Raw genomic sequence first — 19,733 nt, 5'->3', positions numbered from 1 at the left:
AAATAAATGAAATTAAAATAACAAATCTAGCTCCAATCATGCCACCACAAGCCTCTATGAGATTCTGGCCTTGATTTAGACTTGCGCCGAGATCGGCTGTCAGAGGCCGTTGTTCCTGAAGCCTCATACTCTAAGAATTTAGGGGCCAGAGCGAGACTACGCCTAGACGGGGTTTTAACAGCACCAATGGTAGCATCAACATTTGTTTTAGAATGTTTAACATCACTAATCTCGTCTTTGACATGTCTATTGGGTATTGTAGAAAGCGGTATGTTTAAAACTGAAAACCCCTGCACAAACTCATCCCAACCGTGGGGTCTGACGCTTGTTTTAGGTGCTTGAATCATGGTCGCTAGTTTAACAATATCTAAAATATGTGAACCGGTCACGACTGCCCCTTTCAACACAAGTTCCCCAGATTCGTTCCACTCTAATACCCTTGATTTATACATCTTGGCCAAAATATGTTGGGCATTCTTCTTGCTCCCCAGGGGTAAATTATTTAAGACGTCTAAAGCTGTGTTATCTGTAGCAAAAGATGTAGACACCACTGGCTGTGGGGTCGCTTCATCCTCGAGTGGTGAGCTGTTTGGCACAATTAGTTTTAAAGTATTGACATCACTATCCCCCTGTCTGATCAATGTTAAATATCTCTGTAGTAACACAGCGTAATGCTGTGCTTTGTCATGTGGAGTTAAATCGTTTCTATTCAAAATTGTTCTCATCAAATCATCAATGTTATTTTCAGCACTCTGTCTGATAGTCGTTGGACCTCCAACACGTAATTTGTCCACATCTCTTTGCGGCACCAAATACATTTTCTCCATAATGACTAGTAGGTTGTTTGTACACACTTGAAAAGTTAATGCTGAACGGTGTTGATATTAAAATCCGTATGACTAGAGCAAAGGATGCATTCTGTCTGATGCGTGATGCTGCGGACAATGAGTTGTACAAAGTGAATCTTATCTCTGCGTCCTTATTTGTCAAGAAAGTTTCATTGTCACCGGCCGTACGCTTAGGACATGCACACAGACACTGCTAACGAACACTGCCAAATACCCCCTGGACCGTGTCACCCTTAAGAATTTTTCCATTCCAGCGGGCTCAAGAGTGTCAAACCATGAAAATCTGTTTCTAGGAACCCTACCCAAGTCTGTGGTGGTAGCGATGGTTGATAATGACTCTTTTTTTGATAATGGTTGATAATGACTATGGCAAGAACCCATTAAATTTTAAGAATTATAATCTAGAATATCTGGCAATATATGTTGACGGTGTCCAGTTCCCCACCAAACCATTACAACCGGACTTCCCTAATGGTTGCGTGACTCGTGAATTCTATCAACTGGTGTTATCAACAGGGAGACATTTAAAGAACAGTGCTATGGCCATTGATCGAAACGATTTCCTGAGAGGGTACACTCTTTATGCATTTAATCTGACACCTGACGAGGATAATAGTCAGCATCTATCATTGATCAAGAGTGGTAACATACGCCTGGAGACACGTTTCAGGAACCCGCTGCCTAATACCATCAATCTAATAATTTATGCGGTATATGATAGTATGATTGAAGTGTCCCATCGCAGACAGGTTTTAGTTGATTACTATTAAGCATCATGAATACTGTGGAACTGACAGCCAGGTGTTTTGGCTTGTGATAAACTGCCCCAGCAACCTCTACAAATAAGACCTAGTGCTATGATAATTAACACACACCCCTCTGACCAGCCTGGAGAGCATTGGCTGGCAGTTTATATATTGGAGAGAGTTGGGTGTTTTTTTTGACAGTTTTGGAAATGCTCCAAATCATTCAATATTTCCTAAATCGATTTATGACTTTTTAAACATGTCATGTGACGAGATACATTTATCAGACAAACAAGTTCAGGATGTCACATCGGTCACATGTGGTGAACACTGTATCTACTTCTTAAATCACATGTGTAGAGGCATCACCTATGATATGTTGATATCTAAATATTCTTCTAATCTGTTTAAAAATGACACAATGGTAACACGTTTTGTGAAAAAGTTGCAACCGTGTGTGTGTGTTCATAATGTGTTTAGTTGTGTTCAACATGTTCAGACAATTGTGTAAGATTGTGCAAGTCAATAAAATGTTGGTCAAATAAATTATCAGAGTTCATGTATCATTACAATAATTTTTATTTAGTCAAGCAAGGGGTTTTAGTCAAACAATAACATAGTCATTCACAGTCATTCACAATAAAAATAAAAAATACAAACATTGTATAAAATTGGTTGTAGCAGAAATACATTCACAATGTTAACAAGGGTTAAAAATGTTAAAACAAAAATAAGTAAATAAATGAAATTAAAATAACAAATCTAGCTCCAATCATGCCACCACAAGCCTCTATGAGATTCTGGCCTTGATTTAGACTTGCGCCGAGATCGGCTGTCAGAGGCCGTTGTTCCTGAAGCCTCATACTCTAAGAATTTAGGGGCCAGAGCGAGACTGCGCCTAGAAGGGGTTTTAACAGCACCAATGGTAGCATCAACATTTGTTTTAGAATGTTTAACATCACTAATCTCGTCTTTGACATGTCTATTGGGTATTGTAGAAAGCGGTATGTTTAAAACTGAAAAACCCTGCACAAACTCATCCCAACCGTGGGGTCTGACGCTTGTTTTAGGTGCTTGAATCATGGTCGCTAGTTTAACAATATCTAAAATGTGTGAACCGGTCACGACTGCCCCTTTCAACACAAGTTCCCCAGATTCGTTCCACTCTAATACCCTTGATTTATACATCTTGGCCAAAATATGTTGGGCATTCTTCTTGCTCCTCAGGGGTAAATTATTTAAGACGTCTAAAGCTGTGTTATCTGTAGCAAAAGATGTAGACACCACTGGCTGTGGGGTCGCTTCATCCTCGAGTGGTGAGCTGTTTGGCACAATTAGTTTTAAAGTATTGACATCACTATCCCCCTGTCTGACCAATGTTAAATATCTCTGTAGTAACACAGCGTAATGCTGTGCTTTGTCATGTGGAGTTAAATCGTTTCTATTCAAAATGGTTCTCATCAAATTTTCAGCACTCTGTCTGATAGTCGTTGGACCTCCAACACGTAATTTGTCCACATCTCTTTGCGGCACCAAATACATTTTCTCCATAATGACTAGTAGGTTGTTTGTACACACTTGTAAAGTTAATGCTGAACGGTGTTGATATTAAAATCCGTATGACTAGAGCAAAGGATGCATTCTGTCTGATGCGTGATGCTGCGGACAATGAGTTGTACAAAGTGAATCTTATCTCTGCGTCCTTATTTGTCAAGAAAGTTTCATTGTCACCGGCCGTACGCTTAGGACATGCACACAGACACTGCTAACGAACACTGCCAAATACCCCCTGGACCGTGTCACCCTTAAGAATTTTTCCATTCCAGCGGGCTCAAGAGTGTCAAACCATGAAAATCTGTTTCTAGGAACCCTACCCAAGTCTGTGGTGGTAGCGATGGTTGATAATGACTCTTTTACGGGCGACTATGGCAAGAACCCATTCAATTTTAAGAATTATAATCTAGAATATCTGGCAATATATGTTGACGGTGTCCAGTTCCCCACCAAACCATTACAACCGGACTTCCCTAATGGTTGCGTGACTCGTGAATTCTATCAACTGGTGTTATCAACAGGGAGACATTTAAAGAACAGTGCTATGGCCATTGATCGAAACGATTTCCTGAGAGGGTACACTCTTTATGCATTTAATCTGACACCTGACGAGGATAATAGTCAGCATCTATCATTGATCAAGAGTGGTAACATACGCCTGGAGACACGTTTCAGGAACCCGCTGCCTAATACCATCAATCTAATAATTTATGCGGTATATGATAGTATGATTGAAGTGTCCCATCGCAGACAGGTTTTAGTTGATTACTATTAAGCATCATGAATACTGTGGAACTGACAGCCAGGTGTTTTGGCTTGTGATAAACTGCCCCAGCAACCTCTACAAATAAGACATAGTGCTATGATAATTAACACACACCCCTCTGACCAGCCTGGAGAGCATTGGCTGGCAGTTTATATATTGGAGAGAGTTGGGTGTTTTTTTTGACAGTTTTGGAAATGCTCCAAATCATTCAATATTTCCTAAATCGATTTATGACTTTTTAAACATGTCATGTGACGAGATACATTTATCAGACAAACAAGTTCAGGATGTCACATCGGTCACATGTGGTGAACACTGTATCTACTTCTTAAATCACATGTGTAGAGGCATCACCTATGATATGTTGATATCTAAATATTCTTCTAATCTGTTTAAAAATGACACAATGGTAACACGTTTTGTGAAAAAGTTGCAACCGTGTGTGTGTGTTCATAATGTGTTTAGTTGTGTTCAACATGTTCAGACAATTGTGTAAGATTGTGCAAGTCAATAAAATGTTGGTCAAATAAATTATCAGAGTTCATGTATCATTACAATAATTTTTATTTAGTCAAGCAAGGGGTTTTAGTCAAACAATAACATAGTCATTCACAGTCATTCACAATAAAAATAAAAAATACAAACATTGTATACAAATTGGTTGTAGCAGAAATACATTCACAATGTTAACAAGGGTTAAAAATGTTAAAACAAAAATAAGTAAATAAATGAAATTAAAATAACAAATCTAGCTCCAATCATGCCACCACAAGCCTCTATGAGATTCTGGCCTTGATTTAGACTTGCGCCGAGATCGGCTGTCAGAGGCCGTTGTTCCTGAAGCCTCATACTCTAAGAATTTAGGGGCCAGAGCGAGACTGCGCCTAGAAGGGGTTTTAACAGCACCAATGGTAGCATCAACATTTGTTTTAGAATGTTTAACATCACTAATCTCGTCTTTGACATGTCTATTGGGTATTGTAGAAAGCGGTATGTTTAAAACTGAAAAACCCTGCACAAACTCATCCCAACCGTGGGGTCTGACGCTTGTTTTAGGTGCTTGAATCATGGTCGCTAGTTTAACAATATCTAAAATGTGTGAACCGGTCACGACTGCCCCTTTCAACACAAGTTCCCCAGATTCGTTCCACTCTAATACCCTTGATTTATACATCTTGGCCAAAATATGTTGGGCATTCTTCTTGCTCCTCAGGGGTAAATTATTTAAGACGTCTAAAGCTGTGTTATCTGTAGCAAAAGATGTAGACACCACTGGCTGTGGGGTCGCTTCATCCTCGAGTGGTGAGCTGTTTGGCACAATTAGTTTTAAAGTATTGACATCACTATCCCCCTGTCTGACCAATGTTAAATATCTCTGTAGTAACACAGCGTAATGCTGTGCTTTGTCATGTGGAGTTAAATCGTTTCTATTCAAATGGTTCTCATCAAATTTTCAGCACTCTGTCTGATAGTCGTTGGACCTCCAACACGTAATTTGTCCACATCTCTTTGCGGCACCAAATACATTTTCTCCATAATGACTAGTAGGTTGTTTGTACACACTTGAAAAGTTAATGCTGAACGGTGTTGATATTAAAATCCGTATGACTAGAGCAAAGGATGCATTCTGTCTGATGCGTGATGCTGCGGATAATGAGTTGTACAAAGTGAATCTTATCTCTGCGTCCTTATTTGTCAAGAAAGTTTCATTGTCACCGGTCGTACGCTTAGGACATGCACACAGACACTGCTAACGAACACTGCCAAATAAATACCCCCTGGACCGTGTCACCCTTAAGAATTTTTCCATTCCAGCGGGCTCAAGAGTGTCAAACCATGAAAATCTGTTTCTAGGAACCCTACCCAAGTCTGTGGTGGTAGCGATGGTTGATAATGACTCTTTTACGGGCGACTATGGCAAGAACCCATTCAATTTTAAGAATTATAATCTAGAATATCTGGCAATATATGTTGACGGTGTCCAGTTCCCCACCAAACCATTACAACCGGACTTCCCTAATGGTTGCGTGACTCGTGAATTCTATCAACTGGTGTTATCAACAGGGAGACATTTAAAGAACAGTGCTATGGCCATTGATCGAAACGATTTCCTGAGAGGGTACACTCTTTATGCATTTAATCTGACACCTGACGAGGATAATAGTCAGCATCTATCATTGATCAAGAGTGGTAACATACGCCTGACACGTTTCAGGAACCCGCTGCCTAATACCATCAATCTAATAATTTATGCGGTATATGATAGTATGATTGAAGTGTCCCATCGCAGACAGGTTTTAGTTGATTACTATTAAGCATCATGAATACTGTGGAACTGACAGCCAGGTGTTTTGGCTTGTGATAAACTGCCCCAGCAACCTCTACAAATAAGACCTAGTGCTATGATAATTAACACACACCCCTCTGACCAGCCTGGAGAGCATTGGCTGGCAGTTTATATATTGGAGAGAGTTGGGTGTTTTTTGACAGTTTTGGAAATGCTCCAAATCATTCAATATTTCCTAAATCGATTTATGACTTTTTAAACATGTCATGTGACGAGATACATTTATCAGACAAACAAGTTCAGGATGTCACATCGGTCACATGTGGTGAACACTGTATCTACTTCTTAAATCACATGTGTAGAGGCATCACCTATGATATGTTGATATCTAAATATTCTTCTAATCTGTTTAAAAATGACACAATGGTAACACGTTTTGTGAAAAAGTTGCAACCGTGTGTGTGTGTTCATAATGTGTTTAGTTGTGTTCAACGTGTTCAGACAATTGTGTAAGATTGTGCAAGTCAATAAAATGTTGGTCAAATAAATTATCAGAGTTCATGTATCATTACAATCATTTTTATTTAGTCAAGCAAGGGGTTTTAGTCAAACAATAACATAGTCATTCACAATAAAAATATAAAATACAAACATTGTATACAAATTGGTTGTAGCAGAAATACATTCACAATGTTAACAAGGGTTAAAAATGTTAAAACAAAAATAAGTAAATAAATGAAATTAAAATAACAAATCTAGCTCCAATCATGCCACCACAAGCCTCTATGAGATTCTAGCCTTGATTTAGACTTGCGCCGAGATCGGCTGTCAGAGGCCGTTGTTCCTGAAGCCTCATACTCTAAGAATTTAGGGGCCAGAGCGAGACTGCGCCTAGAAGGGGTTTTAACAGCACCAATGGTAGCATCAACATTTGTTTTAGAATGTTTAACATCACTAATCTCGTCTTTGACATGTCTATTGGGCATTGTAGAAAGCGGTATGTTTAAAACTGAAAAACCCTGCACAAACTCATCCCAACCGTGGGGTCTGACGCTTGTTTTAGGTGCTTGAATCATGGTCGCTAGTTTAACAATATCTAAAATGTGTGAACCGGTCACGACTGCCCCTTTCAACACAAGTTCCCCAGATTCGTTCCACTCTAATACCCTTGATTTATACATCTTGGCCAAAATATGTTGGGCATTCTTCTTGCTCCTCAGGAGTAAATTATTTAAGACGTCTAAAGCTGTGTTATCTGTAGCAAAAGATGTAGACACCACTGGCTGTGGGGTCGCTTCATCCTCGAGTGGTGAGCTGTTTGGCACAATTAGTTTTAAAGTATTGACATCACTATCCCCCTGTCTGACCAATGTTAAATATCTCTGTAGTAACACAGCGTAATGCTGTGCTTTGTCATGTGGAGTTAAATCGTTTCTATTCAAAATGGTTCTCATCAAATCATCAATGTTATTTTCAGCACTCTGTCTGATAGTCGTTGGACCTCCAACACGTAATTTGTCCACATCTCTTTGCGGCACCAAATACATTTTCTCCATAATGACTAGTAGGTTGTTTGTACACACTTGTAAAGTTAATGCTGAACGGTGTTGATATTAAAATCCGTATGACTAGAGCAAAGGATGCATTCTGTCTGATGCGTGATGCTGCGGACAATGAGTTGTACAAAGTGAATCTTATCTCTGCGTCCTTATTTGTCAAGAAAGTTTCATTGTCACCGGCCGTACGCTTAGGACATGCACACAGACACTGCTAACGAACACTGCCAAATACCCCCTGGACCGTGTCACCCTTAAGAATTTTTCCATTCCAGCGGGCTCAAGAGTGTCAAACCATGAAAATCTGTTTCTAGGAACCCTACCCAAGTCTGTGGTGGTAGCGATGGTTGATAATGACTCTTTTACGGGCGACTATGGCAAGAACCCATTCAATTTTAAGAATTATAATCTAGAATATCTGGCAATATATGTTGACGGTGTCCAGTTCCCCACCAAACCATTACAACCGGACTTCCCTAATGGTTGCGTGACTCGTGAATTCTATCAACTGGTGTTATCAACAGGGAGACATTTAAAGAACAGTGCTATGGCCATTGATCGAAACGATTTCCTGAGAGGGTACACTCTTTATGCATTTAATCTGACACCTGACGAGGATAATAGTCAGCATCTATCATTGATCAAGAGTGGTAACATACGCCTGGAGACACGTTTCAGGAACCCGCTGCCTAATACCATCAATCTAATAATTTATGCGGTATATGATAGTATGATTGAAGTGTCCCATCGCAGACAGGTTTTAGTTGATTACTATTAAGCATCATGAATACTGTGGAACTGACAGCCAGGTGTTTTGGCTTGTGATAAACTGCCCCAGCAACCTCTACAAATAAGACCTAGTGCTATGATAATTAACACACACCCCTCTGACCAGCCTGGAGAGCATTGGCTGGCAGTTTATATATTGGAGAGAGTTGGGTGTTTTTTTGACAGTTTTGGAAATGCTCCAAATCATTCAATATTTCCTAAATCGATTTATGACTTTTTAAACATGTCATGTGACGAGATACATTTATCAGACAAACAAGTTCAGGATGTCACATCGGTCACATGTGGTGAACACTGTATCTACTTCTTAAATCACATGTGTAGAAGCATCACCTATGATATGTTGATATCTAAATATTCTTCTAATCTGTTTAAAAATGACACAATGGTAACACGTTTTGTGAAAAAGTTGCAACCGTGTGTGTGTTCATAATGTGTTTAGTTGTGTTCAACATGTTCAGACAATTGTGTAAGATTGTGCAAGTCAATAAAATGTTGGTCAAATAAATTATCAGAGTTCATGTATCATTACAATCATTTTTATTTAGTCAAGCAAGGGGTTTTAGTCAAACAATAACATAGTCTGTGGTGGTAGCGATGGTTGATAATGACACTTTTACGGGCGACTATGGCAAGAACCCATTCAATTTTAAGAATTATAATCTAGAATATCTGGCAATATATGTTGACGGTGTCCAGTTCCCCACCAAACCATTACAACCGGACTTCCCTAATGGTTGCGTAACTCGTGAATTCTATCAACTGGTGTTATCAACAGGGAGACATTTAAAGAACAGTGCTATGGCCATTGATCGAAACGATTTCCTGAGAGGGTACACTCTTGTCTTTATGCATTTAATCTGACACCTGACGAGGATAATAGTCAGCATCTATCATTGATCAAGAGTGGTAACATACGCCTGCAGACACGTTTCAGGAACCCGCTGCCTAATACCATCAATCTAATAATTTATGCGGTATATGATAGTATGATTGAAGTGTCCCATCGCAGACAGGTTTTAGTTGATTACTATTAAGCATCATGAATACCGTGGAACTGACAGCCAGGTGTTTTGGCTTGTGATAAACTGCCCCAGCAACCTCTACAAATAAGACCTAGTGCTATGATAATTAACACACACCCCTCTGACCAGCCTGGAGAGCATTGGCTGGCAGTTTATATATTGGAGAGTTGGGTGTTTTTTTGACAGTTTTGGAAATGCTCCAAATCATTCAATATTTCCTAAATCGATTTATGACTTTTTAAACATGTCATGTGACGAGATACATTTATCAGACAAACAAGTTCAGGATGTCACATCGGTCACATGTGGTGAACACTGTATCTACTTCTTAAATCACATGTGTAGAGGCATCACCTATGATATGTTGATATCTAAATATTCTTCTAATCTGTTTAAAAATGACACAATGGTAACACGTTTTGTGAAAAAGTTGCAACCGTGTGTGTGTGTTCATAATGTGTTTAGTTGTGTTCAACATGTTCAGACAATTGTGTAAGATTGTGCAAGTCAATAAAATGTTGGTCAAATAAATTATCAGAGTTCATGTATCATTACAATCATTTTTATTTAGTCAAGCAAGGGGTTTTAGTCAAACAATAACATAGTCATTCACAATAAAAATATAAAATACAAACATTGTATACAAATTGGTTGTAGCAGAAATACATTCACAATGTTAACAAGGGTTAAAAATGTTAAAACAAAAATAAGTAAATAAATGAAATTAAAATAACAAATCTAGCTCCAATCATGCCACCACAAGCCTCTATGAGATTCTGGCCTTGATTTAGACTTGCGCCGAGATCGGCTGTCAGAGGCCGTTGTTCCTGAAGCCTCATACTCTAAGAATTTAGGGGCCAGAGCGAGACTGCGCCTAGAAGGGGTTTTAACAGCACCAATGGTAGCATCAACATTTGTTTTAGAATGTTTAACATCACTAATCTCGTCTTTGACATGTCTATTGGGCATTGTAGAAAGCGGTATGTTTAAAACTGAAAAACCCTGCACAAACTCATCCCAACCGTGGGGTCTGACGCTTGTTTTAGGTGCTTGAATCATGGTCGCTAGTTTAACAATATCTAAAATGTGTGAACCGGTCACGACTGCCCCTTTCAACACAAGTTCCCCAGATTCGTTCCACTCTAATACCCTTGATTTATACATCTTGGCCAAAATATGTTGGGCATTCTTCTTGCTCCTCAGGGGTAAATTATTTAAGACGTCTAAAGCTGTGTTATCTGTAGCAAAAGATGTAGACACCACTGGCTGTGGGGTCGCTTCATCCTCGAGTGGTGAGCTGTTTGGCACAATTAGTTTTAAAGTATTGACATCACTATCCCCCTGTCTGACCAATGTTAAATATCTCTGTAGTAACACAGCGTAATGCTGTGCTTTGTCATGTGGAGTTAAATCGTTTCTATTCAAAAGGGTTCTCATCAAATCATCAATGTTATTTTCAGCACTCTGTCTGATAGTCGTTGGACCTCCAACACGTAATTTGTCCACATCTCTTTGCGGCACCAAATACATTTTCTCCATAATGACTAGTAGGTTGTTTGTACACACTTGAAAAGTTAATGCTGAACGGTGTTGATATTAAAATCCGTATGACTAGAGCAAAGGATGCATTCTGTCTGATGCGTGATGCTGCGGACAATGAGTTGTACAAAGTGAATCTTATCTCTGCGTCCTTATTTGTCAAGAAAGTTTCATTGTCACCGGCCGTACGCTTAGGACATGCACACAGACACTGCTAACGAACACTGCCAAATACCCCCTGGACCGTGTCACCCTTAAGAATTTTTCCATTCCAGCGGGCTCAAGAGTGTCAAACCATGAAAATCTGTTTCTAGGAACCCTACCCAAGTCTGTGGTGGTAGCGATGGTTGATAATGACACTTTTACGGGCGACTATGGCAAGAACCCATTCAATTTTAAGAATTATAATCTAGAATATCTGGCAATATATGTTGACGGTGTCCAGTTCCCCACCAAACCATTACAACCGGACTTCCCTAATGGTTGCGTGACTCGTGAATTCTATCAACTGGTGTTATCAACAGGGAGACATTTAAAGAACAGTGCTATGGCCATTGATCGAAACGATTTCCTGAGACGGTACACTCTTTATGCATTTAATCTGACACCTGACGAGGATAATAGTCAGCATCTATCATTGATCAAGAGTGGTAACATACGCCTGGAGACACGTTTCAGGAACCCGCTGCCTAATACCATCAATCTAAAAATGTATGCGGTATATGATAGTATGATTGAAGTGTCCCATCGCAGACAGGTTTTAGTTGATTACTATTAAGCATCATGAATACTGTGGAACTGACAGCCAGGTGTTTTGGCTTGTGATAAACTGCCCCAGCAACCTCTACAAATAAGACCTAGTGCTATGATAATTAACACACACCCCTCTGACCAGCCTGGAGAGCATTGGCTGGCAGTTTATATATTGGAGAGAGTTGGGTGTTTTTTTGACAGTTTTGGAAATGCTCCAAATCATTCAAGATTTCCTAAATCGATTTATGACTTTTTAAACATGTCATGTGACGAGATACATTTATCAGACAAACAAGTTCAGGATGTCACATCGGTCACATGTGGTGAACACTGTATCTACTTCTTAAATCACATGTGTAGAAGCATCACCTATGATATGTTGATATCTAAATATTCTTCTAATCTGTTTAAAAATGACACAATGGTAACACGTTTTGTGAAAAAGTTGCAACCGTGTGTGTGTTCATAATGTGTTTAGTTGTGTTCAACATGTTCAGACAATTGTGTAAGATTGTGCAAGTCAATAAAATGTTGGTCAAATAAATGATCAGAGTTCATGTATCATTACAATCATTTTTATTTAGTCAAGCAAGGGGTTTTAGTCAAACAATAACATAGTCATTCACAATAAAAATATAAAATACAAACATTGTATACAAATTGGTTGTAGCAGAAATACATTCACAATGTTAACAAGGGTTAAAAATGTTAAAACAAAAATAAGTAAATAAATGAAATTAAAATAACAAATCTAGCTCCAATCATGCCACCACAAGCCTCTATGAGATTCTGGCCTTGATTTAGACTTGCGCCGAGATCGGCTGTCAGAGGCCGTTGTTCCTGAAGCCTCATACTCTAAGAATTTAGGGGCCAGAGCGAGACTGCGCCTAGAAGGGGTTTTAACAGCACCAATGGTAGCATCAACATTTGTTTTAGAATGTTTAACATCACTAATCTCGTCTTTGACATGTCTATTGGGCATTGTAGAAAGCGGTATGTTTAAAACTGAAAAACCCTGCACAAACTCATCCCAACCGTGGGGTCTGACGCTTGTTTTAGGTGCTTGAATCATGGTCGCTAGTTTAACAATATCTAAAATGTGTGAACCGGTCACGACTGCCCCTTTCAACACAAGTTCCCCAGATTCGTTCCACTCTAATACCCTTGATTTATACATCTTGGCCAAAATATGTTGGGCATTCTTCTTGCTCCTCAGGGGTAAATTATTTAAGACGTCTAAAGCTGTGTTATCTGTAGCAAAAGATGTAGACACCACTGGCTGTGGGGTCGCTTCATCCTCGAGTGGTGAGCTGTTTGGCACAATTAGTTTTAAAGTATTGACATCACTATCCCCCTGTCTGACCAATGTTAAATATCTCTGTAGTAACCAGTGATGCCGGTAACGCGATACTAAGTATCGCGATACTCTAATCTGATTACTTTTCCCAGTAACGACTATTCTATCGCGATACTATTTCCAAATCAGTAATCTGATTAAAGTTACTTATTCGAGTGACTGTGCGTTACTATTGCGTTACTACCTCATAACTTAGGCTAAATGCAGTATTTCTTTGTAATGTTCGATAGTAAACAAACATTTATTGCTTTTCTCGCGTCTTGGGGAGTGACGTCAGTGATCACGTTTTCAACACGAGGTGCAGCAGAATCGCTCACGTGTATCACCACGCTGATTGCACAGTGTAAACAGAAGCGTATAATGGAGCGAGAACAGAGATATGCGTTAAATAGCTGGAAATATAGGGATTATTTTGAGTTTGTGTCAGCAAAGGATGACAAGAACATAAATGTTCGTTGTACACTCTGTGCTGGCAAGAAAATATTGTCCTGTGGTAAAAGCCTGAATGGTCAGGGTAGGTTTTAGGTTTTGTGAAACCCCTCCTTGCTAGTTACTGTTAAGGGGAGGCTACCCCCCCTAGACTTTGCCAATAGGCAAAAAAAGAAAGAAAATAGATATCACTATGAACACATTCCCAGTTTGTTATGTACATAAAAACTATGAAAAAATGTATTGCAAGTTTTCTGAATTTATTATTGTTTATGTTTATTATGCAAATTAGATGCTAATTGGACCCAAATCTCCAGGATCACTCACACCATCATATTTGTCAAATTTTTTTATTTATTTTTTTATTTATGTTGACACATAAGAAAACAAACTTTGCACACAGCAGATTGTGTCTATGTCCTCGTATCAGCCCATACATCAGGAAATACTGTCCATAGTCATAAAAAAATCTATTTTCGCCATGGTTTTGGTATAAAATGTACTATAAACAGGGCTATGAATGATATATCATCAAACTCTTGTGTGCAGAGAAGCAGAATATGGATAGGAAGAAATGTGGAAAGTTTGGTCTGTTTTGGTGCAAGGAAAATCCTTGTGTGTGGACAAGTGTGTGGACAAACACATAAAAACAAATTTTCGGGAAAACAGACTCAAAGTTTTGTATTGTGAAATATGAAACATTTTTATTTGAAACTGCTATTCACAAACACAAAACCTAATCAAACCATTAGCAATAAACATCCTAAACACCTGACTGATAACTGAATAACATAAACTGAACAGAAATGCACACAGGCTACAAATAGTGGCTGTTATGGAATAGAAAGTGTCTCCCTCTCTCACAAACCTCTGGCACCACCATGTAATCAGCACACAGAACTACAGCCAGCCAGCCAGCCACACACACACACACACACACACACACACACACACACACACACACACACACACACACACACACACACACACACACACACACACACACACACTTGTGTCAAGCCTAGTTACAGAACCTGGTACTGGTGTGTGAGCACATCTGCCTCTCCTGTGTGTGAGAGAGGGACAGAACCTGGTACTGGCGCCGCAACCGAGTCGGGGCTCGGATATGTGTTCGGCGGGCCCGAGCCGATTCAGGAAATATTAGAACGGCGTCTGTGGCTCGTACGGTTGCGACGCAGCGGTACTTTGACCTGAAGTGCCTAGGCCGAGAAGCCTGAATTTGAGTTATTTTTAAATGCTTTTCGGTCAGCGCGGCCGTTCCGAGGCGCAGAGACGCACCGTTTTCGACGAGGTCATTCGTAAGGGGCTTGGCACCCGTACTCTGTCGAGTTTTTTCTGCTAGGCGCGACCGAAGATGTTCGACATTTGTGAAAACCAGACCTCTAGCTCACTCAGGAGGGGAGTTATGAATTCTGGCCACAGGAGGCCATACAATGGGCTAGAGACTTGAAATCACTTTTGTCTGAAAGCTGGCATCCCACTGATGGTGTGTGTCTTTTTCTGTTCCCCTGGCTACATAGGAAGTGTCCCAAAGGTGAGCCTAAAGTTCAGGAGGTCGCCAATGTTAAACGGCTGAGTGGGGAGGGGTAGTGAGTGACTAAATTGAGTGCTGTTTGGTGATACATTGGGCTAGAGATCTGAAATCACTTTTGGCTGAAAGCTGGCATCCCACTGATGGTGTGTGTCTTTTTCTGTTCCCCTGGCTACATAGGAAGTGTCCCAAAAGTGAGCCTAAAGTTCAGGAGGTCGCCAATGTTAAACGGTGGGTCACAGTGATTGACTAAATTGAGCGCTGTTTGGTGATACATTGGGCTAGAGACTTGAAATCACTTTTGTCTGAAAGCTGGCATCCCACTGATGGTGTGTGTCTTTTTCTGTTCCCCTGGCTACATAGGAAGTGTCCCAAAAGTGTCCCTAAAGTTCAGTAGGTCGCCAATGTTAAACGGCTGAGTGGAGAGGCTAGTTCCGCCTTCCGCGTCACATGGGACACGACAACCAATCACATTCGAGAATTTTCGCATCAACCAATAGAATCGCGTATTCTAAAAGAATGCAACCTATCTATTTTAGTGATTGGTTGCTGATACAAGGGGCGTTGTAAATTTTGGAAGCGGCCATTTTGAGCACAAGAAACACATCTTTCAAACAAGGCCAGGCTTGATGTATTTCAGACAGCAGCCGTTTCGGTAACGCTGTGCGTAAACTACTAACTTTTGGCGAATTTATGAGGATTTTACGGACGCATGCACCACAATCAAGTAAAATAAACAACCAAATGTGTTTTTGTCGACGTTGTATTGTCACTAATATGAAAGAAAACATGTTTAGGAGGCAAAAGAGCAACTCATCTCAAAATCGGGGAAAAATGGGAAATTGCGTTTTGAGGGGGGTAGCCCCACTTAAATAAAGATTATATTTATTTTATTGTTTAAAAACAAGTATTTATGTTGGGTGAGGCAAAGAAAGACTCTTTATTTTGTTGTTTTAAGTTATTGTTTAAAGTTTAATTATGTAATTTAAGTTACTGTTAAAATAAAGTGAGTTTTGGCAAAACCAGTTTTCATTTTTATGTTGCGGGTGGGGGGGGGGGGGGGGGGGGTCGGGTGCCTAGGCAGCTGCCAATAGTAACTAAAAAAGTAACTAGTAATCTAACTTAGTTACTTTTAAAATCAAGTAATCAGTAAAGTAACTAGATTACTTTTTAAAGGAGTAATCAGTAATCAGTAATCAGAATACTTTTTCAAAGTAACTGTGGCAACACTGGTAGTAACACAGCGTAATGCTGTGCTTTGTCATGTGGAGTTAAATCGTTTCTATTCAAAATGGTTCTCATCAAATCATCAATGTTATTTTCAGCACTCTGTCTGATAGTCGTTGGACCTCCAACACGTAATTTGTCCACATCTCTTTGCGGCACCAAATACATTGTCTCCATAATGACTAGTAGGTTGTTTGTACACACTTGAAAAGTTAATGCTGAACGGTGTTGATATTAAAATCCGTATGACTAGAGCAAAGGATGCATTCTGTCTGATGCGTGATGCTGCGGACAATGAGTTGTACAAAGTGAATCTTATCTCTGCGTCCTTATTTGTCAAGAAAGTTTCATTGTCACCGGCCGTACGCTTAGGACATGCACACAGACACTGCTAACGAACACTGCCAAATACCCCCTGGACCGTGTCACCCTTAAGAATTTTTCCATTCCAGCGGGCTCAAGAGTGTCAAACCATGAAAATCTGTTTCTAGGAACCCTACCCAAGTCTGTGGTGGTAGCGATGGTTGATAATGACACTTTTACGGGCGACTATGGCAAGAACCCATTCAATTTTAAGAATTATAATCTAGAATATCTGGCAATATATGTTGACGGTGTCCAGTTCCCCACCAAACCATTACAACCGGACTTCCCTAATGGTTGCGTGACTCGTGAATTCTATCAACTGGTGTTATCAACAGGGAGACATTTAAAGAACAGTGCTATGGCCATTGATCGAAACGATTTCCTGAGACGGTACACTCTTTATGCATTTAATCTGACACCTGACGAGGATAATAGTCAGCATCTATCATTGATCAAGAGTGGTAACATACGCCTGGAGACACGTTTCAGGAACCCGCTGCCTAATACCATCAATCTAATAATTTATGCGGTATATGATAGTATGATTGAAGTGTCCCATCGCAGACAGGTTTTAGTTGATTACTATTAAGCATCATGAATACTGTGGAACTGACAGCCAGGTGTTTTGGCTTGTGATAAACTGCCCCAGCAACCTCTACAAATAAGACCTAGTGCTATGATAATTAACACACACCCCTCTGACCAGCCTGGAGAGCATTGGCTGGCAGTTTATATATTGGAGAGAGTTGGGTGTTTTTTTGACAGTTTTGGAAATGCTCCAAATCATTCAAGATTTCCTAAATCGATTTATGACTTTTTAAACATGTCATGTGACGAGATACATTTATCAGACAAACAAGTTCAGGATGTCACATCGGTCACATGTGGTGAACACTGTATCTACTTCTTAAATCACATGTGTAGAAGCATCACCTATGATATGTTGATATCTAAATATTCTTCTAATCTGTTTAAAAATGACACAATGGTAACACGTTTTGTGAAAAAGTTGCAACCGTGTGTGTGTTCATAATGTGTTTAGTTGTGTTCAACATGTTCAGACAATTGTGTAAGATTGTGCAAGTCAATAAAATGTTGGTCAAATAAATTATCAGAGTTCATGTATCATTACAATCATTTTTATTTAGTCAAGCAAGGGGTTTTAGTCAAACAATAACATAGTCTGTGGTGGTAGCGATGGTTGATAATGACACTTTTACGGGCGACTATGGCAAGAACCCATTCAATTTTAAGAATTATAATCTAGAATATCTGGCAATATATGTTGACGGTGTCCAGTTCCCCACCAAACCATTACAACCGGACTTCCCTAATGGTTGCGTAACTCGTGAATTCTATCAACTGGTGTTATCAACAGGGAGACATTTAAAGAACAGTGCTATGGCCATTGATCGAAACGATTTCCTGAGAGGGTACACTCTTGTCTTTATGCATTTAATCTGACACCTGACGAGGATAATAGTCAGCATCTATCATTGATCAAGAGTGGTAACATACGCCTGGAGACACGTTTCAGGAACCCGCTGCCTAATACCATCAATCTAATAATTTATGCGGTATATGATAGTATGATTGAAGTGTCCCATCGCAGACAGGTTTTAGTTGATTACTATTAAGCATCATGAATACCGTGGAACTGACAGCCAGGTGTTTTGGCTTGTGATAAACTGCCCCAGCAACCTCTACAAATAAGACCTAGTGCTATGATAATTAACACACACCCCTCTGACCAGCCTGGAGAGCATTGGCTGGCAGTTTATATATTGGAGAGTTGGGTGTTTTTTTGACAGTTTTGGAAATGCTCCAAATCATTCAATATTTCCTAAATCGATTTATGACTTTTTAAACATGTCATGTGACGAGATACATTTATCAGACAAACAAGTTCAGGATGTCACATCGGTCACATGTGGTGAACACTGTATCTACTTCTTAAATCACATGTGTAGAGGCATCACCTATGATATGTTGATATCTAAATATTCTTCTAATCTGTTTAAAAATGACACAATGGTAACACGTTTTGTGAAAAAGTTGCAACCGTGTGTGTGTGTTCATAATGTGTTTAGTTGTGTTCAACATGTTCAGACAATTGTGTAAGATTGTGCAAGTCAATAAAATGTTGGTCAAATAAATTATCAGAGTTCATGTATCATTACAATCATTTTTATTTAGTCAAGCAAGGGGTTTTAGTCAAACAATAACATAGTCATTCACAATAAAAATATAAAATACAAACATTGTATACAAATTGGTTGTAGCAGAAATACATTCACAATGTTAACAAGGGTTAAAAATGTTAAAACAAAAATAAGTAAATAAATGAAATTAAAATAACAAATCTAGCTCCAATCATGCCACCACAAGCCTCTATGAGATTCTGGCCTTGATTTAGACTTGCGCCGAGATCGGCTGTCAGAGGCCGTTGTTCCTGAAGCCTCATACTCTAAGAATTTAGGGGCCAGAGCGAGACTGCGCCTAGAAGGGGTTTTAACAGCACCAATGGTAGCATCAACATTTGTTTTAGAATGTTTAACATCACTAATCTCGTCTTTGACATGTCTATTGGGCATTGTAGAAAGCGGTATGTTTAAAACTGAAAAACCCTGCACAAACTCATCCCAACCGTGGGGTCTGACGCTTGTTTTAGGTGCTTGAATCATGGTCGCTAGTTTAACAATATCTAAAATGTGTGAACCGGTCACGACTGCCCCTTTCAACACAAGTTCCCCAGATTCGTTCCACTCTAATACCCTTGATTTATACATCTTGGCCAAAATATGTTGGGCATTCTTCTTGCTCCTCAGGGGTAAATTATTTAAGACGTCTAAAGCTGTGTTATCTGTAGCAAAAGATGTAGACACCACTGGCTGTGGGGTCGCTTCATCCTCGAGTGGTGAGCTGTTTGGCACAATTAG

Source organism: Nansenia antarctica (genome assembly GCF_963989245.1).
Source record: "Nansenia antarctica genome assembly, chromosome: 3".
NCBI lineage: Eukaryota > Metazoa > Chordata > Actinopteri > Argentiniformes > Microstomatidae > Nansenia > Nansenia antarctica.
This window is presented reverse-complemented; position numbering follows the sequence as displayed.